The sequence below is a fragment of the Onychostoma macrolepis genome, chromosome 19 (genome assembly GCF_012432095.1).
Source record: "Onychostoma macrolepis isolate SWU-2019 chromosome 19, ASM1243209v1, whole genome shotgun sequence".
Taxonomy (NCBI): domain Eukaryota; kingdom Metazoa; phylum Chordata; class Actinopteri; order Cypriniformes; family Cyprinidae; genus Onychostoma; species Onychostoma macrolepis.
Window position 1 is genome coordinate 3,391,804 of NC_081173.1, and position 23,323 is coordinate 3,415,126.

Below are 23,323 nucleotides of genomic sequence, written 5' to 3' on the forward strand. Positions count from 1 at the left end.
CAACAACCTTACTAACTATTAATAAGCAGCAAATTAGGAATTTATTGAGGGAAAAGTTGTTAATAGTGAATAAGTGTTCCCTATTCTAAAGTGTTACCGGCATATTTATAATAATTATTCAGGTTGTTTTATGAGCTCATTTTAATTGAGAGACAGAATATTTTTCTTTTACATTTATATATAGCATACACCATTTTAACCAGTTTCTTTGGAAAAAGTATGGTGATTTCTAGAAAATGATACAGTTCTTAACCCTCTATGGAATATCGTCATTTATAAATAATGCTAAGAAAATTACAATAAAATACAGTAAAATACAATATTAATGTTCAACTAACAAAATGTTACGTAACACTTTATTTTAAGGTCTCTTAACTAGTTGCTAATTAGCATGCATATTAATAGAATATTAGCCATTTATTAGTAGTAATTAAGCACATATTAATGCCTTATTCTACATGACCTTATTCTACATCCCTAATCCTACCCAATACCTAAACTTAACAACTACCTTACTAATTATTAATAAGCAGCAATTTAGGAATTTATTGAGGGAAAAGTCGTAGTTAATAGTTAATAAGTGTTCCCTATTCTAAAGTGTTACCAAATGTTATATTTGTGATGTCAAATGATGTCCCCTTCAACCAGTAAAATTAAAAATTATTAGTCATTTGCTTCACATTTTTGGCAACAAAGTAGTAAAGGCGGCATTAGCACATGTTAGGTCACATGCTCTCAAGGCTCCATAGTCAGCTCATTTTAGACTAGAAAATACAAATAAATTCAAGTTATAAAAAATATAATTGTACATTCAAATGTGTTTTCTAAAGTTTTTGGTCATTTTTAATGCACTTTTATAAAAATATATGCATATATGGTGTAACTGGTACTGTTGACCAGCATTGGCAGGCTATATAAAAGCCTTTATGCATGTGTTTTAGGTTCATTTTGTAAAAGATTTTTGTAAGATTGGGAGACAAATCTGTACTTATTTCAGAAAGTATTGATGATAGTGATATGAGTACATCAGAAAATCAGGTTGTAGTAATAAAGATGGATTAAAAAAAAGAAACTAATGTAGTTTCATGCCCTGTGTCATTTACATTTCGCCAGGTTAAAATAATATCTCAAGCTTTATGCTTGATTTATTTGTAACACATTAACCTCGAAACCTTTTCAGCTTTCTCTTTTGGCAAATTGTATAGTTGTATGGTGTAGTATAGCGATATGACAGCACCCAAAATCACTCAAAACACTCCAACGCAGCTCCATTCTTCACGAAAGATGGATAAAAAGGCGCACAGGAAACAAAAACCTCGAAAAATTATATAGGACCCACCAAATGCTGGCCAAATCACAGAGATGCCTATTCGCACAGGACTAATGTTATCACAGGACCTCGGTGTTCGGCGAAATACGATAGGTCATTTGTGGAGGAATTTTTACTTTAAAAATTACAGACATGGCCGATTCGCACGGAATTAAGATCACAGACAACTGCCGCAATTATTACAAATGACTGGAGGTCACCAGGTAATACTAATCCCGTGCGAATAGGGCTTAAGACATCGTTTTCAGGCAGTGAAATTGCATCTGAATTTGTGTCAAGTTTTAAACATTTTCATGCGTGAATTCCAAATCAAATATACTGTTGCAGCACAAAAAAAAAAAAAATAAATAAATGTTCATAAAGATTTTTTATGGTTTTTTTTTAAACAGTAAGAACTTTCCACTTATTTTCAGATTTTCTTATTGGCAAAAACAGTTTACCCTAATGGGACAAAGTCAGTTATAAATGACGGAACCCTAAAAAGAAGGTATATATATATATATATATATTTTTTTTTTTTTTTTTTTTTTTTTTTTAAGCTGTGAATTCACAATTAGTCATATAGAAGGATAAATAAAATGTCTGATTAATGGCATTATAAGGTTAAGGTTACTGTTCCACCTTTGAAATTAATATACCACCTACACTAAATCCTACCCTAAACCTTACAGAGAGATAGGTGCTCCACAAGTGCAGTGCTGTACCAGGTGAGCTACCGAGCAAGTTTACTTAGAAAAGTCAAATATATGTAGATGGGCTCACACTTTAGTTTGGGAATCATTTATTCTTGTTAACTAATTATTAATTATAACTTCAGCCTCAGTAAACTTGTAATTTGCTGCTTATTAATGTTTAGTAAGGTAGTTGTTAAGTTTAGGTATGAGGTGGATTAAGGAATGTAGACTATGGCCATGCATAATAAGACATTAATATGTGATTTTTAAGTACTAGTAAACAGCCAATATGCTAGTAATATGCATGCTAATAAGTAACTAGATAGTGAGAACTGGTCCCTAATCCAAAGTGTTACTGGAGATGGTTATGTCATGCAAACATTAAAATGTATTAGTTTATCTGCATTTAGAAGACTTCAAGGGACATTTGCAGGAGTTCTTGAAAGAAGACAAGATGATGTAATGTACACTTGATCCAATACTGAGACTCAGGAGATGAAGAAAGAGAGACAGATGGAGAAAGAGAGCTGACCGAAGATTAAAGATGGGAGTGTGTGGAAGGTCAAATTAGGAAATGGTCAGAGGAAGTGTTGCTTGGTAATATAATCCCTTCCTTGTTGCTTGGAGAGAAGTTATGCCATCAATTATACCTACGAGTCAACCAAAAACTAGCCTGTTTTCTACACGATTTCTTATAATGAAGATGCTTTAAAACCCCTCAAAATTGACTGGAGGAGGCAGGAGCACTAAAATCAATGCAGCAAACCAATATAAGCAATTAAAATTATTGCTCTTAGTTTTGAGAGGCACACAATTAAATAAAAAAAGTGCAGAGATCTCAGGTTATGAAAAACGTCTCGGTTACGTACGTAACCCTCGTTCCCTGATTGAGGGAACGGAGACGTTATGTCATGGCGACATTAGGGGATTCACTTGAGAGCCCCAATCATCTCTGACTTTAAGAGAAAACGCCAATGAATATTGGCTAGTGGATTTTGCATACCTGAGCCACACCCCGTGAACACAGGTATAAATAGGCGACAGGTGCATCCACTCATCAGGTTTTAAGCTGAGGAGCCGAGAACGTGTCCCTGGCACCCAGCGATAGTATCAAGATTGTGGCATGTGGACATAATGTCTCCGTTCACTCCATCAGGGAACGAGGGTTACGTATATAACCGATATTTTCCCTATCTGTCGGTCACTACGAGTTATGTTGTGACGATATTAGGGGTCTGTGGAAAGCACCACAACCTGAACCCCGTCACAACCTTATGGCATTGCAGATGTTGACAAGCAAGTGCATGACAGACAAATGCCATGCAAGGGTCGTAACCTTCCCATCGTCCCAGCACAAATTCACTGACCTTGGTACCCGCAGTGACCACAGATGAGTACATCGCTGTTGGAGATAGCCAAGCCGCTGTTCCTTTCACCACAGAAATTGGAAAGGATTTCGACCTTCAACGAAAGATTGCTTCAAGTCTTTCCTATTTGTTGTTACAGCTTAGCAGTAACGACGGGGAAGTGAGCCTTTTCCGGAGAAGGGTGCTACAGAGGCCACATCCTGCCCGTAGGGAGGTGACATGTGGTGACACTGATATGGACTGACCCAGGCCTGGGGCAGTACGACATACAGAATGGGCCTCTGAGGCAGGTCCTACCTGAGAGTAGGGATGGAACAACCGCCAGCAGAGCCTGACAGAGTGCTTTGTCAAAGGGAAGACATGGGTTTACCGAGAGGGCGAGCTAACACCAATACTGGGCCTGGCATCAGACTCCTCTGCCTAGTCTGACTGCCAGGTCTGAACTCCACCAGGGTTCGCCGTCCGGGGAACTGAACTGGAGGAGGAAAAAGGCGCTCGCATCCCCAGGTGAGGGGGAATGGCGCAGCAAGCATGACACCGGCCAGCTCTTCCCGCCAATTACCTGTTACCCAACACACGGGAAGAAACTGGCTCAACGCGGAGACTGTAAAATCTCACAAATGTGTTTGGTGTCGCCCAGCCCGCAGCTCTGCAGGTGTCTGCCAACGTATAGCAGGATGCAACACTCCATGTGGATTGAGCCCTCATCCCCAGGGGGCACAGCTCGCCTTGAGATTGGTAGGCCAAGGTGATGGCATCCACTACCCAGTGGTCCAATTTCTGCTTGGAGACAGCCATCCCTTTCTGCTGACCTCCGTAGCAGACAAGGAGCTGCTCAGAGCTTCTAAAGCTACGGGTGTGCTCCATGTATATGTGCAGCGCTCTTATGGGATACAACAACGCCAAGGCTGGGTCTGCCTCCTCCGAGGGCAGTGCTTGCAGGTTCACCACCTGATCGCGGAAGGGTGTGGTGGGAACCTTGGGCACGTATCCAGGTCAGGGTCTCAGCACAATGTGAGAGTAGTCCGGCCTGAACCCAAGGCACTCTTTGCTCACCGAAAATGCTTGGAGGGCCCCGACCCTCTTGATGGAAGTGAGCTCGGTCAGGAGCGCTGTTCTAGTAGACAGAAATTCAAGCTCGACTGAATCCAGCGGCTCAAAGGGACCCCTCTGAAGTCCAGCCAGGATGATAGAGAGATCCCAGGGGGTGACCAGGGGTGAACTAGGAGGATTTAACCTTCTGGCTCCCCTCAGGAACCTGACGATGAGTTTGTGCTTTCCCAGGGACCGGCTGTCCACTGCATCGTGATGTGCTGCGATAGCAGCCACATAGATTTCCAAGGTGGAGGGTGATAGCCTACGCTCCAACCTTTCCTGCAGGAAAGAAAGCATTACTCCAATCGTGCATCTTCGGGGGTCTTCTCGGCGAGAAGAACACCAGATCGTGAACAGACTCCACTCCAAGGCAAGAGCTCACCTTGTAGAGAGGGCTCTAGCCTGAGCAAAAAGTGTCTTCCACCGCTGGTGGACAAAACACTCAAGTCTGCCATGTCTCATCCAGGAACCACACATGGCCAAGATCTGGATGCGGGTGCCACATGGTGCCGGGCCCCTGAGAAAGGATGTCCTTCCTCAGAGGGATGCGCCAGGAGGGGCTGTCACAAGGAGCATAAGTTCCGAAAACCAGGTCCAGGTAGGCCAATACGGCGCAACCAGCAGGACCTGTTCCTCGTCCTCGCTGACCTTGCACAGTGTCTGTGCAGGAAGGCTCACTGGGGGAAGTGCAAACTTGCGTAAAGGCGAGCTGTGTGCCAGTGAGTCCGTGCCGAGGGGGCCTTGGTCAGGGAGTCATACAACTGGCCATGGGAGGACTCGTGGGAGGAAACCAGGTTTACCTGTTCTTCCCCCGAATCGACTCTAGAACAGCCAGATCGTCTCGGAATGGAGTCACCATTCTCCAGGGAACGTGAGCTGTCATGAGAGCACATCGGCTGCACAATTGAGCTCCCCAGGATGTGGACAGCACAGAGTGACTTGCACTAGGTCTGACTCCAGAGGAGAAGATGGCGGGTGAGTTGTGACATGCGACGTGATCGTAGACAACCTTGCTGGTTGAAGTTGATGTCGCAGTGTTGTCCGTGTGGACCAACACGTGCTAGCCAAGCAACAGCGGCCGGACCGCTGCAAGACTAGTAGCACTGCCAGCAACTTGAGGCAGTTGATGTGCGAAAGCAGTTGAGGCCCTGTCCAGAACCCCAAGGCTGCCTGTCCGTTGCATTTAGTGCACCAGCCCGCACTGGAGGCATCCATCGTGACAACGACATGCCGAGACACTTGTTCTAAGGGCACTCCGACCCGTACAAAGACAAGGTCCGTCCAGGGGCTGAATGAGCGGCAATGCGTTGGCATGATGGTCACGCGAAATATACCGCAGCGCCATGCCCACCTCGGGACTCGGGAGTATAACCTGCGCTGAAGTGGTCCCATATGAAGCAATCCGAGCTGCGAGACCGCTGCTGCGGATACCATATGCCCCAGGAGCCTCTGAAAGTGTTTCAGTGGTACCACCATCCTGCCTATGAAGGAACTTAGTCAGTTCAGCATGGACTGGGCACGCTCGTTGGTGAGACGCGTCACCACACTCACCGATTCTAACTCCATACTGAGAAAAGAGTTTCTATGCATGGAGGAGAGCTTGCTCTTTTCCCGGCTGACCCGAAGCCCCAACTGGCTGAGGTGCCGGAGCACCAGGTCCCTGTGATCGCACAACTGTTCTCGTGCGCTGGCCTTGCTTGAAACAGTTGAGGATCCTGAGGTCCACTTCCCGTAACAGGGTAAGGGTACCTTCTGTGATTTTTGCAAAGACACGAGGGGACAGCTAGAGCCTGAAGAAGAGGACCCTGTACTGCCATGCCTAACCCTTGAACGCAAACCAACAGTCTGTGTCAAGGGAGAATCGAGACATGAAAATAAGCGTCCTTCAGGTCGACCGCTGCAAACCAATCCTAGGTTTAGAAGCATCTGATGATGTGCTTCTGTGTCAACATATTGAACGGAAGCTTGTGCAGGGCCTGATTCAAGACTCGCAGATCCAAGATTGGCCGGAGGCCACAGCTTTTCTTGGTACGATGAAGTAAGGGCTGTAAAAACCCCTGCTTCATCTCGGCTGGAGGGACCTCCTTTGCCAGGAGGACAGCAATCTCCTAAAGCAAGAAGGGTGCGTCTCGGACTACCACCGAGGCCTCGAGAACGCCACTGAACTTGGGAGGCTGAACTGACTGACCACAGCAGAACTCCCCACGTCCACGGAGGGACTGGCCAGAGATGTGTGGAGAGGCATTGCGTCTCCCAACTGCAGTCTCTTGGCCTGTGGCAAGAGGGGGCATCATGGGCGAGAGTGAGGAGGCAGTGTGTCACACACTGTCAGTCCACGAGCCCAGAGGAAAAGGAAATTGCTCTTTCTTTGACAATGTGGTTACCGCTGGCCCTTGAGCCAGCAGCGAACAGAATAAATGATTCTCCACCCGACCCACCTCTTGGGGAAGGAGCGGCGCTGTCCCCACCATCTCCTGAGAGAGAGCAGCTTCCCACATCTCCGGGTTGCCTGTGTCAGGGCCGCTTTATTGCCTCCGTGGCAAAAATCTGTCGCCTATTTACACCCATGTGCACGGGGAGTGGCTCAGGTATGCAAAATCCACTAGCCAATATTCATTGGCGTTTTCTCTTAAAGTCAGAGATGATCGGGGCTCCCAAGTGAATCCCCTAATGTCGTCAGATAGGGAACTGGAGTTGATTATATCATGATAATCCTTTGCTCTAGACAGTAACACTTTACAATAAGGTTCATTAGTTAAACATTAGTTAATGTATTAACTAACATGAACTAACCATGAGCAATACATTTGTTACTGTATTTACTAATCTTCGCTAACGTTAGTTAATAAAAATACAGATGTTCATTGTTAGTTCATGTTAGCTCACAGTGCATTAACTAATGTTAACAAGATTTTAATAATGTATTAGTAAATGTTGAAATTAACATTAACAAAGATTAATAAACGCTGTATAAGTGCAGTTTATTATTAGTTAATGTTAACTAATGTAGTTAACTAATGAACCTTATTGTAAAGTGTTACCCTCTAGACAAACAAAACGTGTCAGATTTTTGCATTTTTGGTTTATTTTAAAAACCTGCAAACTCATTCTAAGATTTTTTTTTTTGGGGGGGGGGTTTCGCCTGATCGGAACCAAACCAGTGAAGAATAATTGCCTGGAGACTGAATACCAATAATTATCTCAATTAAAAGTACATTTTTTTGACATCACAATGGGATGCACCAAAACCACTTTTACTAAAACAGCTATAACTTTGGAACTGAGTGAGAAACTCATACCAGACTTGATACACATGTAAGACCTCAATGTGAATGAATGAAACAAAAACAAATAAGCACATTCTCCATTGTGAATGTGTTATTTAGTCAGCTCTGCATTTTGGGTCGGCCTAGACCCTAACAACATCCATGTCATGAAGGCCTTTAACCCTGATAATTGCTGCTCGCAGCTAGATTTTAATATTTAGTTTTGTATTTACAATCTAGATTATTTTCTTAATTTAAATAATAATTAACCCTAAATGTACAAAAAATGCTATGGGCAGTGATTTTCAACATACAAGATTTTCCTATTATCAATGTTATCATAGATGTCACCTGTCCTCTACTATGACAGACGCTATTATCGCTATTATCTCAGCTGAAGTGCTGTAGGACGGATGGTGAATGGACATGACTCTCCAAAAGAGGGTCTGGGCTATATTAGAAATCTCACACAGAACTCTATATGATCTTTTCTGAAAGACATTCTCTGGTTGATCTCTGATATGTCACACTTCTGCCTTATTATTCTACCACTGCACTGCATCTGCATACAAATGATATAACCATTTACTCAAAAAAAAAAAAAAAAACAGCAAATTTGCTGAAAATCAGGTTTGAGGCCAAACTTCATTGCAATGTAAGTTTGATTATGCAGAAGTGCAAATGAAATGCATTGCAGAAGAGAGTGTCTGGCCGCATGGGCACAGAAAACACACTGCCAGGTTTCTGCTCCATGGCAAACGATCAATAACACTTGTCATTGAACTTCACCAAACAAAGGCCTGTAGTGTCATACGCCTGCATGGTGCTCATTATTTCTAATGCCCTTCTCATTTAGCCCAGCTGGCAGTCATCAGTCCAAATACCCTCAGTATTTCCTCCTGCTTACTATGGATGAATCTTCACCACTGAGACATCGGGGAAGACAGCAGTCTCAAGCCAACCATCACTTACAATTCACTGACTGACTTGAGCAGAAACATTTCTATGGAAAGATGGCAGAAAGAGGTGGGCGATTTAACAGAAATCTTATATGTTGGTATCTAGAAATATTCACAGGTTTTGTTATTCGTCTTGCATCATAATGTCATATCACAGTATACTTAAATATGGCTAATGCATTTAAATGAATGTAGTGATGTTGTTGTTTTTTTGTTTTGTTATATATATATATATATATATATATATTAATATCAAGTTAATTACCTACATTGCAAATGGAAGGTGCTTCATCTCATTTGATAATATTTCTCTTTTTTGAGTTGTTTTAAAATAGATGCATGCAATGTATGAATCAAACAATACTGGGGAAGGATAATTTGTTGAAGATGGCTTCTGATTTTGCCATCCTCCTCATCTCAGTTCATACTCCATAGAAACAGAGATGTCTGTTATACCGCAGTCAATGTTCCAAGCAATTAGCCATAAAAACCTCATAAATGTCACACAAGGAGAGATATTTCATTCTCATATTCTCCTGCATTGATTTACTTGCTGTTATCAGCCACACTGAACTGGCTGGCCTATGAAGAGATTAGACTAAAGGTGATATTGAACACAGTGATCATTGCAATGCATTAGCTGCTATCACATATAGCTGTGGCTGCAGTGTAGCTGAAGCACTGCAGATCTGGGGTGTGTTTCCCAAAAGCATTGTTAGCCAACTATGGTCGCAAATTTTATTGAACTCTATCGGTAACAGTGGAACTTGCCACCGCTTTTGGGAAATGCATCCCTGTGCGGCTGAGTGGTGGTGATATTCTGGACACAAAAATAAAGATAGTGATTTTAGTGATAGTAATAGTAAAAGATAGTGATATTTAAAAGCAGCTGATGTTATCATATAATTAGCATACGTTTTATATGCATTTTATTTTACAGTTATAATATAAATTTATTTTTGGCAGCAGGGAAAAAGCAATGCTAAATGCAATTAATAAAATGCAATTGTCCATAAAATAAATTGTTTATCTATCTATCTATCTATCTATCTATCTATCTATCTATCTATCTATCTATCTATCTATCTATCTATCTATCTGTCTATCTATCTATCTATTTTCAAAATGACTTATTTACTTTTAAAATATTTAGATTACCAAGTATAATTTACTTTTATTTTGTCCTTCTATTATTAAAGGAAAACTTTTTCCAAAAATTAGAATTCTGTAATCATTTATTTACCCTCATGTCGTTCCAAGTCTTCAGTCTTCAAACCACAAATTATTATTATTATTATTATTATTTTTTTTTTTTTATGAAACCTGTGAGGATGTTGTCCTTCTATTGAAAGAACAAATAAATAAAAAGGTAATAAATATGTTGTAAAAAAATAATCCATATGCTGATCTGATGTGTGTTGATTGTTTAGATGTAAATAAAGATACAAATAAATAAATAAAAATAAAAAGAAGTTAAATTTTTAAGTGAACTACCCCTTCAAGTGGCACACATAGTCCTCCATGATGCAGGTCATGGCGATATTAATACATTTCGATTTCAGTCTGTTTATTTAATTATTTAGTTTTGTTTCTTAAAATGATAAACAGTTTTCATACTATGCTGGGCTGCTATTAGAAGTTCCATGGAAAATTTTAATGCAAACTACACTGAATAAGAAATGGAAATAAAGAGGCCCGTGTTGGTCAGTTCGGCTGAAGTTTGGGGTCCTTGAGAAATCAGTGTCTCTTATAATATATGAGTGTGACACATCGTGCCTGTGCTTTGTGTTTGAAGTTTATTTAATAAAAGCAATTCTAATCATTTTTCCCTGTTCTCTTGTGTTTATAACACTTGTTTATGGTCACATATTTTGTCAGTTTGCAGCAAGTGTATTCTTAATCAATCATGCAGACAGTGTGTATCCTCCAGTGCATTAACAGGCAGATGCTGAGTGACTGCCTGGTTATGGATGAGCTGTTGAGGTCTAATCTGCCCATGGGCTGGCAAAACAACAGTGCTTTCACACAAGGCCAACGACAATGAGGAGATCAAGTGGCCTGCAGTGGACATTTTTCCTCATGGTTGATTGATGAGACATGATGTGTCATAAATAGGCCTTGGCTGCCTGTGGTAGCCATGTGAGACCAGCCATCTTCTGAGGGAAGATCATCTTCTGAGCTGTCATGAAGCCGAGAGCTCCAGAGCAAGATGGAATGATATTGATAGGCATCCATCACATGGTAGATCAATGCTGGAGCACAGTTACCCAGCAACAGAGCACCTGCTGCTGGATATCATCTGGAAAACCTGCTCTGTTACAAAGCCCAGCAAGATGCCTGTCAAGACTGCATTAAACCACAGATACGCCAGTGGTCTCAGACATTATACTGACACAGCATCAAGTGAGTCCACTGTATTAGGGAAGTCTGGATATACTTACAGTAGTTGTATAATTTGTTATTAATTATGAATTCAATAATTCATTTGAGTGATTAATTCATTATGTGGTGATATTGAGATACAAAACCTGTGAGGTTTTGTTTAATTTATAACAATTTGGTGTAGTGACAAACCTGATTACAATTTGGTGATGTGTATCGCCAATTCTTAAATGATTAAATGATGCAAATAAATGGCAGGGTGAAAATGTTTATCATAACACACAGGAGGAGTTAGGAGTTACTTAAAAGTAACTGAAGAGTTCATTAAAAGTAGTCAAGGAGCAATAGTAATACATAACACATTTTACAGTATATAAGAAGTAGACCCCAACTGTGCATGGGAAATCCATTAAGTGTAAAGCGAAGCTGTTTTTGCACTGATGTCAGATTATCATTATTTCATTAAGATTGTGAAGATGATGTTGGAAATGTACACCTACTTTGTGAAATTACTGAATAATAACTTCATGAACTGTTAATTAAAACATAAAATAATGTGATAGAATGTAAATTAAGCTTGATAATAGCCATTTTTAACTCCTTATAACGAAATGATGACAACAAAATAATATAAATATAATGCTAGATAAGTTTTCCATGGATCAAATCGGGGCAAATACATTAACGAGAACTACCAAATATGATTAAAATATGCAAGCAGACACTGTCAAAACGGCAATCAAGAAATTAACCGATACCCTCGAAAAACACATGCATCATTTTGAGTTTCAACAGTCAGAATTTAAATGCAAAAAAGTGCCCAATAAGTGATCAGAATAAGCAACGTAATTATAGGTATTTCACACTCGTTTGTGCACACACCATCACAGTCAAAACTGTGTCATTCTGTATGATAATCCAACAAAAAATAAATAAATAAATAACATCAACAATAATGCTCTTACCTTCGTGTCGCTCTATAATTTCACACAGAACTAAGTCTTTCATGAAATTCATATTGAACATAATATAGAACTTTGCACATTCAAAACTAACAAGTCCAGCAGCTTTAGAGGATATACCAATCTGGACCGTTTAAAAGATAAAGGACAGGATCATATAGATATAAATAGATTTTGATTAAATAATTTAACTGTGCTCCGATTTCAGAGTTGCATTGATAGAGCCTTCTTGACATCTCCCTCAACAGGTGTAATTCACGTTTTGAGTGTTAAAATAGGCATTATGACCACTTACAGTTATACATTCAAAATGTTTATAACATTTTTAATTTTGTCCACCCGCCCAAGCCAATATTTACCCGCCCAATCTGGCAACACTGGTCACATGATACACTTTGCCTGAATAAAAGATGCCCAGGAAATAGTGTCAACAGAACAGGAAGACATGTAGAATAATATAATAACAAATGGTGTGCTTGATGCTTTTTATATGACACATTTAATTAACTAAAAATTATTATCACAAAATAATAATTACGAGATCAAACAAAACAGAAAAGATGAATGGGATGTTTTACATATGATTATATTATTCATATGTCTATACCAACACTCTTAACAGTGAATGTGGATAAAACATATGGTATTTTCATATCCAAAATGTCCAGACACATTACTAATGGTCATGAAAAGAAAAAAGAAAAGAAAAAGAGGCGTCATGTTTTTTGTGCAGAATATCATTTCTTTCTCCAGATTTTGGGGTGAAATTGTTCTGGTAAGATGTTCTCGCTGAAGAAAGCATCAATCAGAAACAGTGACAGCTCTATTCCAGCAATCACTGTTGTGCTGGTTCCAGGATCAGCTCCCAGAGTCACCGAATCTCCATGCAGAAACAATGGACTTTTCTGCTGTGATATCAAACTGAAAGAATTGCGTTCTGCTGCAAGCCTCAGGCCATTACCATGGGAAAACTCAATTCTCCCAGACAGCCTCAGCCACTCTGAACACCACCTAAGGCTACTGGGCCAAACTCATCATGACTGTCATTAGCACTATGCATTGTGTAGCAATGAAACTAATGTTGTGGTAAGACATAGATGCAGTGTGTGCTTCCTGGTGCTTATCTAGGGGAACTGCTGAGATGCACAATACTTCACAAAGCTGTTTGTGTGCTTTCGTCATCCCGTAACATCTAATCTCCTTTGATGTGCACTGTCTGCTATCGCTTCATCTATTTAATTTGCCCTCTCTGAGGCAGTCCTGTAGCATACAGATATGTGGGGAAGAGGGCGACTCTCAGGTTTTGTTCCAAGTAATTAGCCATAAAAATCTCATAAATGTCATACAAGGAGAGATATTTCATTCTCATATTCTCCTACATTGATTTACATGCTGTTAACAACCACAATGAACCGTCTGACCGATGAAGAGATTAGACTAAAGGAGATATTGAACACAATGATCACTGTAAACCATTAGCTGCTGTCACAGATTGTAATTCCTTCTGTGTATCAGCTCTGGCTTAGTTTGGCTGTGGCTGCATTTGCTTATAAAACTATTCTTAATGAACTGCCTTTCAGCATAAAGACATGAGGTGAAATGACTATCATGCATGACCATGACCACAGTGAGGAGAATACAAGACATTTGAAGACTCATTGTAATATGTAATAACTACCTGGCCTCATGGCATAAATGTACCTGGGGCACTTTTTAGCAAGACCAATAATTAAATATCACTTTTTTGTTTTGTTTTTCTCTCAAATTATGATTTAATATTAATCAAAATCTATACATTTTCCCAAAGACAAATAATCATAATCATAATCGCAATATTCATAATGAATTAAAATATGCACCATATTTAAATATGCATCTAAATAAATAAAATAAAATAAATTAATTAAATTAAATTAATACATAAAATATAGCTGCAAGCAGCAATTAAGGGGCCAAGCACAACAGAGGCAAAATGGCATGGAGCATCAGACCAGCTGCAACAATGAGTAATTAAAGCCATTTTAGGATGACTGAAGTTGAAATGGCTGAAAAAGCATAAATACAACCACTAGTCAAGTCAAGTCACCTTTATTTATATAGCGCTTTTAACAATACAGACTGTGTCAAAGCACTTAACAATATCAAATTGGAGGACAGAGTGTCAGTAATGTATAATGATAAGATTAAACACTCAGTTTTCAGTTAAAGGCATTTCATTATTGAATTCAGAGATGTCATTGTCTAGCTCAGTTTAGTTCAAATAGTATCTGTGCAACCAAATCGGCGATAATCGCTAGAAATTAAGTGTCCCCAACTGAGCAAGCCAGAGGCGACAGCGACAGGAACCAAAACTCCTCTGTGACAGAATGGAGAAAAAACCTTGGGAGAAACCAGGCTCAGTCGGGGCCAGATCTCCTCTGACCAGACGAAACCTGCAGTTCAAAAGTTTATATTTACATTTTTATTTTGTTGCAATTTCTAACAATAATAGCATTATGTAGTTAGGTATTTTATTATATTTTTAGTTATTTTGTTATATTTTTAGTTTTATTGTATTTTAATCGAGGTCTTCACTGGGGATATGTCTCTGGGGCTCATCTGGGTGTCCTGGTCTCCGCTGACGATCAGGGCTGTAGACATCATCTCTTGGTGCTGATCCACCATCTGATCGGATACGGACTGAGAAACAGAATAGGAAAGAAACAGACAAATAGTAACGTAGATGCCATTCTACTTACGATGTAACGAGTACATCGTGTGTTATGGGGAGTGTTCCCGGTTCCGGTTGATCTAATTAATGCAGCCTAACAATAATTTAACGGATTTGAATAATAGAAGCATATTAGTGTGTTGTGTGTAAGCCAGGCTAAAAAGATGGGTCTTTAATCTAGATTTAAACTGACCGAGTGTGTCTGCCTCCCGAACAGTGTTAGGTAGATTGTTCCAGAGTTTGGGTGCTAAATAGGAAAAGGATCTGCCACCCGCAGTCGATTTTGATATTCTAGGTATTATCAAACGGCCAAACGAAGTTTTGAGAACGCAGTGGACGTGGAGGACTATAGTGTGATAAGAGCTCGCTCAAGTACTGAGGAGCTAAGCCATTCAGGGTTTTATAAGTAATTAACAAGATTTTAAAATCTATCCGATGTTTGATAGGGAGCCAGTGCAGTGTTGACAGAACCGGGCTAATATGGTCATACTTCCTGGTTCTAGTAAGGACTCTAGCTGCTGCAGTTTGGACCATCTGTAGTTTGTTGATCAAGCGTGCAGAACAACCACCCAATAAAGCATTACAATAGTCTAACATTGAGGTCATAAATGCATGAATTAACATTTCTGCATTTGACGTTGAGAGCAGAGGTCGCAATTTAGATATGTTTTTGAGAAAAACGCAGTTTTACAGATGCTAGAAACATGGCTTTCAAATAAAAGATTGCTATCAAACAGCACACCTAGGTTCCTGACTGATGAAGAAGAATTGAAAGAGCAGCCATCAAGTGTTAGATAATGTAGATAACTAGTAATATTATATAATGGGTTATCACTTTTGAATAATGCGTGGTGCTGTTATCAAAACAATGTGGTGTGCTCTGTGTGAGGTGACAATGGCACACACAGTTTGGTGTCCATATGTCAAAGCTTTGCAGAGATACAGCCTCAGATGCAGTTTGCCATCATGCCTCAAATTTGTTCTGTCTAAATCGATTTTGTCTATCGACACAAAATCCATAACTTTTAGTCAGAACAGTCTGAAGATGATCTGACTCAAATTTAATGAAAATCAGACAAACGATCTAGGAGGAGTTAAAAAAACTGTGTTTTTTAAAGAAAATAAATAGAATAAAAATGGCAGACAGGAAGTTTGGCCGACTCTGGCGTAATTAGCAAGTGTGCATCATCTGTCCTCGTTAGACCTCTATACAAACTCAATAGATAATAAACTGTAAATGTGATCACCATTCTGCAACAAATATTTTTCGGATATCTTGACATTTTTAAGTCATAAAGTGTGCAGGATATATTAAAATTCATTGCAAGCTTTGGCAGGCACATAAAATGATAGTAAGTGGGGCAGTTGCGCCAGTTTCTTCCTGAACTCAATGGCGCCCCATAAATTTTACAATGTAAATCTGTGGTAAAAAGTGGAACTGCAGCATGCTCTAATTGAGAGCCATTTAGGCAGATTTGAAACTGCCCCGCTTATGTCCACGTTATCTCGCTCCAGACCAAGTCGATATCAGTCCGAGAGCTATATGTGTCTGCATCAGGTCAGAAACTAGCTGGCATGTCTGTTTTTCCTATGTGGAGTAGTGTTTTAAATTGATGAAAGTGTTAAAACGTTAGTTTAAATGTGTTCACGTGAAAAGCCTTTATATAGTTGTCTGTTTTATGCTTGTTTTGAGATGAGACATGATATCTGTTTCCTCGCTTAAAATCCTCTACAACTTGTAACTGTCAGGGATCAGTCACAATCCTCACACTCACCACCCAACACAATCACCCGCTCACAGTCACCTGACTACTGATCACACGCACCTGCTGCCACTAATCAGCATCAGCATATAAACACACGCATCCCTATCTCTCATTGTCCGGTCTACTGTTCACCTTCACGGACTGCTCTGGACTCCCTCTAACGTATGACTTACCTGCGATACTTACCTCTTGAACTCTCCACCGATCCTCCCTCGAATCCTCAGAAACCCGATCCAAGATCATCCTTTTACCTACAAGAGAAAGACACTGCATCAAGATCACAGCTAAGCACTCTGAAACCCATAACATCTTGCTCATTCACCTGCCTTTTGCCTATCTCGTTCCTGTTCCCCAAGTTCTCTTCAATAAACCATCCTGTTTGTCACCTACCTGTTGTGTTTACGCTTGCTTTGTGACAGAAGACCGGACCTGGACCATTTACTCCATGGATCCTCATCCATCCACACCAGCAGAGGTCCAGGAGGAGCTCGTCACTACCCTCCGGGCTTCCCTGGCTCCCCCAACACCTCCGCGGTCTGTCTCTGTCAGTCCCATGGCCCTGCCTGTTACCTACGCAGGTGACGCAGGTGAGTGTGGCGGTTTCTTTCTGCAAGTGGCGCTCTATTTGGAAATGCAGCCTCAGTAATTTTCCACCGAGCGATCGAAGGTAGCTTTCCTTATTTCACTTCCCCGAGGCAAAGCGCTGTTGTGGGCAAAAGCCATATGGGATGCTAATAGTATTATAACCAACTCATACAGTGCGTTCACTAACCATTTCAAGGAGGTGTTTGGCTATGCTACAGGAAAGCTCTCGGTGGCCGATCAATGGCTGCGTCAAGGTACTTCTTCTACGAGCGACTATACCCTGGAATTTAGGACGCTAGCGGCCACTAGGGGGTGGAATGAAGCCGCTCTGCTCAGCGCCTACCGGCAAGGGTTGGATCCCCGCATCCAAGCGTATATGGCCATTTATGATGACTCCTTGGGATTAGAGAGCTTTATGCAGAGAGCCACCCGCATTTCCCAGCGCCTCACTGCCTTGCACATCACAGAAACCGCCCACCAGTCTGTCGCGCCCGCTACGGGTTCCCCAGTACCAGAACCAATGCAAGTGGATAACGCTCAGCTCACCCCCTCGGAACAGGCGCGCCGCCTGGCGGCTGGCTTGTGTCTCTGCTGCGCTGCTACAGACCACTACATCAGGACCTGCCCTGTCCGACCTCCACGCCCTGTGATGAGTACCCTTCAGTTGGATCCCGTCATTTCAACTCTGTCATTACTACCAGTTCAACTATTCACCGATGATCGTTCTGTTGCAGTATCCGCTCTCGTCGACTCGGGCTCCTCAGGCAATTTCATCTCCCAGGACCTATTGAAGCATCTTCATCTTTCCTGGAAGCACCATGCCCAGGAGTTCCAAGTCGAAACAATCCAAGGAAAACCGCTAAAGCGTGGATGGGTTAAATATCGAGCTCCCACACTGAGGCTCAAGGTTGGTTTCTGGTACTGGAGGGACCCACGGTGGATATCATCCTGGGACACCCTTGGCTCGTGTTCCAGATTCTCTGAATCTTTGGATGATATTATGCACTGTAGATGATGATAACTTCAAACTCTTTGCAATTTTTCTCTGAGACACTCCTTTGTGATATTGCGCCACAATTTTTCGCCGCAGCATTGGGGGAATTGGTGATCCTCTTCCCATCTTGACTTCTGAGAGACACTGCCACTCTGAGAGGCTCTTTTTATACCCAATCATGTTGCCAATTGACCTAATAAGTTGCAAATTGGTCCTCCAGCTGTTCCTTATATGTACATTGAACTTTTCCAGCCTCTTATTGCTACCTGTCCCAACTTTTTGGAATGTGTAGCTCTTATGAAATCAAAATGAGCCAATATTTGGCATGACATTTCAAAATGTCTCACTTTCAACATTTGATATGTTATCTATATTCTATTGTGAATAAAATATAAGTTTATGAGATTTGTAAATTATTGCATTCCTTTTTTATTCACAATTTATACAGTGTCCCAACTTTTTTGGAATCAGGTTTGTACCATATCCTCTTCCAGAAGCCCAGGTTTCTTTGACAGTGGCCTTCAGCTCATCTGCATTTTTGGTCTCTTGTTTTAATTTACCTCATGACAATACCCCATAGATTCTCTATGGGGTTCAGGTCTAGTGAGTTTGCTGGCCAGTCAAGCACACCAACACCATGGTCATATAACCAACTTTTGGTACTTTTGGCAGTGTGGGCATGTGCCAAATCCTGCTGGAAAATGAAATCAGCATCTTCAAAAAGCTGGTCAGCAGAAGGAAGCATGAAGTGCTCCAAAATTTCTTGGTAAACGGGTGCAGTGACTTTGGTTTTCAAAAACACAATGGACCAACACCAGCAGATGACATTGCACCCCAAATCATCACAGACTGTGGAAACTTAACACTGGACTTCAAGCAACTTGGGCTATGAGCTTCTCCACCCTTCCTCCAGACTCTAGGACCTTGGTTTCCAAAAGAACTTCAAATTTTGATTCGTCTGACCACAGAACAGTTTTCCACTTTGCCACAGTCCATTTTAAATGAGTCTTGGCCCAAAGAAAACGCCTGCGCTTCTGGATCATGTTTAGATATGGCTTCTTTTTTGACCTATAGAGTTTTAGCCGGCAACAGCGAATGGCACGGTGGATTGTGTTCACCGACAATGTTTTCTGGAAGTATTCCTGAGCCCATGTTGTGATTTCCATTACAGTAGCATTCCTGTATGTCTAAGGGCCCGAAGATCACGGGCATCCAGTATGGTTTTCCGGCCTTGACCCTTACGCACAGAGATTGTTCCAGATTCTCTGAATCTTTGGATGATATTATGCACTGTAGATGATGATAACTTCAAACTCTTTGCAATTTTTCTCTGAGAAACTCCTTTGTGATATTGCGCCACAATTTTTCGCCGCAGCATTGGGGGAATTGGTGATCCTCTTCCCATCTTGACTTCTGAGAGACACTGCCACTCTGAGAGGCCCTTTTTAAACCCAATCATGTTGCCAATTGACCTAATAAGTTGCAAATTGGTCCTCCAGCTGTTCCTTATATGTACATTGAACTTTTCCAGCCTCTTATTGCTACCTGTCCCAACTTTTTTGGAATGTGTAGCTCTTATGAAATCCAAAATGAGCCAATATTTGGCATGACATTTCAAAATGTCTCACTTTCAACATTTGATATGTTATCTATATTCTATTGTGAATAAAATATAAGTTTATGAGATTTGTAAATTATTGCATTCCTTTTTTATTCACAATTTGTACAGTGTCCCAACTTTTTTGGAATCAGGTTTGTACCATATCCTCTTCCAGAAGCCCAGGTTTCTTTGACAGTGGCCTTCAGCTCATCTGCATTTTTTGGTCTCTTGTTTTTAATTTACCTCATGACAATACCCCATAGATTCTCTATGGGGTTCAGGTCTGGTGAGTTTGCTGGCCAGTCAAGCACACCAACACCATGGTCATATAACCAACTTTTGGTACTTTTGGCAGTGTGGGCATGTGCCAAATCCTGCTGGAAAATGAAATCAGCATCTTCAAAAAGCTGGTCAGCAGAAGGAAGCATGAAGTGCTCCAAAATTTCTTGGTAAACGGGTGCAGTGACTTTGGTTTTCAAAAAACACAATGGACCAACACCAGCAGATGACATTGCACCCCAAATCATCACAGACTGTGGAAACTTAACACTGGACTTCAAGCAACTTGGGCTATGAGCTTCTCCACCCTTCCTCCAGACTCTAGGACCTTGGTTTCCAAATGAAATACAAAACTTGCTCTCATCTGAAAATAGGACTTTGGACCACTGGGCAACAGTCCAGTTCTACTTCTTCTTAGCCCAGGTAAGACGCCTCTGATGTTGTCTGTGGTTCAGGAGAGGACAACTGTAGCCAAATTCCCTGACACATGTGTGTGTGGTGGCTCTTGATGCCTTGACCCCAGCCTCTGTCCATTCCTTGTGAAGTTCACCCAAATTCTTGAATCGATTTTGCTTGACAATCCTCATAAGGCTGCGGTTCTCTCTGTTGGTTGTGCATCTTTTTCTTCCACACTTTTTCCTTCCACTCAACTTTCTGTTAACATGCCTGGATACAGCACTCTGTGAACAGCCAGCTTCTTTGGCAATGAATGTTTGTGGCTTACCCTCATTGTGAAGGGTGTCAATGATTGTCTTCTGGACAATGATTGTGTAGCCTAGTGAACCAAACTGAGAGACTATTTTGAAGGCTCAGGAAACCTTTGCAGGTGTTTTGAGTTGATTAGCTGATTGGCATGTCACCATATTCTAATTTGTTGAGATAGTGAATTGGTGGGTTTTTGTTAAATATGAGCCAAAATCATCACAATTAAAAGAACAAAAGACTTAAACTACTTCAGTCTGTGTGCATTGAATTTATTTAATACACGAGTTTCACAATTTGAGTTGAATTACTGAAATAAATGAACTTTTCCACGACATTCTAATTTATTGAGATGCACCTGTATTTGTCAGCATGGTCTGAAGATGATCCGACTCAAATTTAGTGAAAGTTGGACCAACGGTCTAGGAGGAGTTTGAAACGTGGGTTTTCAACATACTGTAAATCAAAATGGCGGACAGGAAGTTTGGCTGACTATGGTAAAATTGGTATCGATGTTCTCGGCATGACCCAAAGAATATATTGAGAATATATTGAGTTTCATTGCAATAGGCCAATGTAATCAAATGTTATAAGCATTTTTTTTTTATTTCTTTATAAAGGTGGTGCTGCCACCAAACCTTTTGAGAACTGTCAGAGCATGGTGCCGAAGACACATACTGAGTTTCGTAACAATACATCAATACGTTCATATAATATAGCATTTTACGACAAAATTCAAAATGGACAACACCCAAAACGGCTGACATGGGAAAATTGTGTACGGTTTGACTCGGCATGCTCCACGAATCTAAAGAGACCAATTTTATGATTTTTGCCAAAACCATTCAGAAGTTTTAAAAATTAGCCATTTTCATGTCCCCTGACCACTTTGTGGTGCTGTGCCAAAACTGTGCAGGTAGCCTCAGGCCATGGTTATTATAACACTCACCATGTCACAATCTCTAGCTGGAGTCCCCATGAGCTCTGCTAGAGGACAGTACATCCCATGCCATGCCCTGAGTGCCCATGTACTGTCACTCACCACTCTCCCCAGACTCCATTTCCCACAATCCTTTGCCTGGATTCATCAGAACTCATTATCAGTTCACAACTGTCTCATATTAGAAGGACTATTTAAGATGCACACACTTACTTCGCTGGATATTGTTAGCATATAACCTTTTCTAGTTTCCGTGTTCCTGCCCATGTTTCCTTGTTTTCCTTAGCCTTGTCTTGTATGCCTTGCCTTGTCTTGCCTTTGTGTTTTTTTGTTTTGTTTTGTTTTAGTTTTTTGCCTGCATTTGGATCCACTACTCCTTTGTCACAACTCCTATGTTACACACCAAGTTTGGTCTGAATACGACAAAGCGTTTCAAAGATATAGCCTCACATCCATTTTTGAATGCTCTTTGGCGAATTCATTCACGCATTATTCGAGAACGGTTTGACTAATCAACTTTATGGGTATAGGTATGTTTTGAAGCATTGCTGCTGGTTTGAGCTCGTCCTTAGCTGGTCATGTGCTGGTCCTAAGCTGGTCCAAAGCAACTATCTCCTGCTCAGGACAAGCTTAGGACCAGCACATGACCAGCTAAAGACCAGCTTAAACCAGCTCAAACCAGAAGCAATCCTTCAAAACATACCTAACCAGCATATGCTGTTTTTTTGTTTTTTTCAACATGGAGGAAGAAGAAGAAGAAGAAGAAGAATGCCAAATGATACAATATGTGCCTAAGAACCTTCGGAGCTTGGCCCCCAATAAATAAATAAATAAACCCACCATATTTATTTATTTTTTATTTTTGCAGTCAGTAAAGCTTGCCAGTGTTCTGTACACCAACACTGGTGTCAAACTAAAATGCTTTTAAATACTATTAATTGGTATAATTGGCTAGATTGGCAATTGCACCAATATAAAAATGCACTTTAAATAAATAAATGGGAATGTAAATGAATCCCCTAGCTACTTAGAAATGTCCTAGCAAACATCCAGAACACCCTGAATACCACTATCCATAGAACCACTCTAATATTTGCCTAACAATGTTCTTGCAACCACCCAGACCACATTAACATTCACCAAGCAATATGCTAGCAAAATTATCGATGTTCTCGGCATGACCCAAAGAATATATTGAGAATATATTGAGTTTCATTGCAATAGGCCAATGTAATCAAATGTTATAAGCATTTTTTTATTTCTTTATAAAGGTGGTGCTGCCACCAAACCTTTTGAGAACTGTCAGAGCATGGTGCGAAGACACATACTGAGTTTCGTAACAATACATCAATACGTTCATATAATATAGCATTTTACGACAAAATTCAAAATGGACAACACCCAAAACGGCTGACATGGGAAAATTGTGTACGGTTTGACTCGGCATGCTCCACCGAATCTAAAGAGACCATTTTTTATGATTTTTGCCAAAACCATTCAGAAGTTTTAAAAATTAGCCATTTTTCATGTCCCCTGACCACTTTGTGGTGCTGTGCCAAAACTGTGCAGGTAGCCTCAGGCCATGGTTATTATAACACTCACCATGTCACAATCTCTAGCTGGAGTCCCCATGAGCTCTGCTAGAGGACAGTACATCCCATGCCATGCCCTGAGTGCCCATGTACTGTCACTCACCACTCTCCCCAGACTCC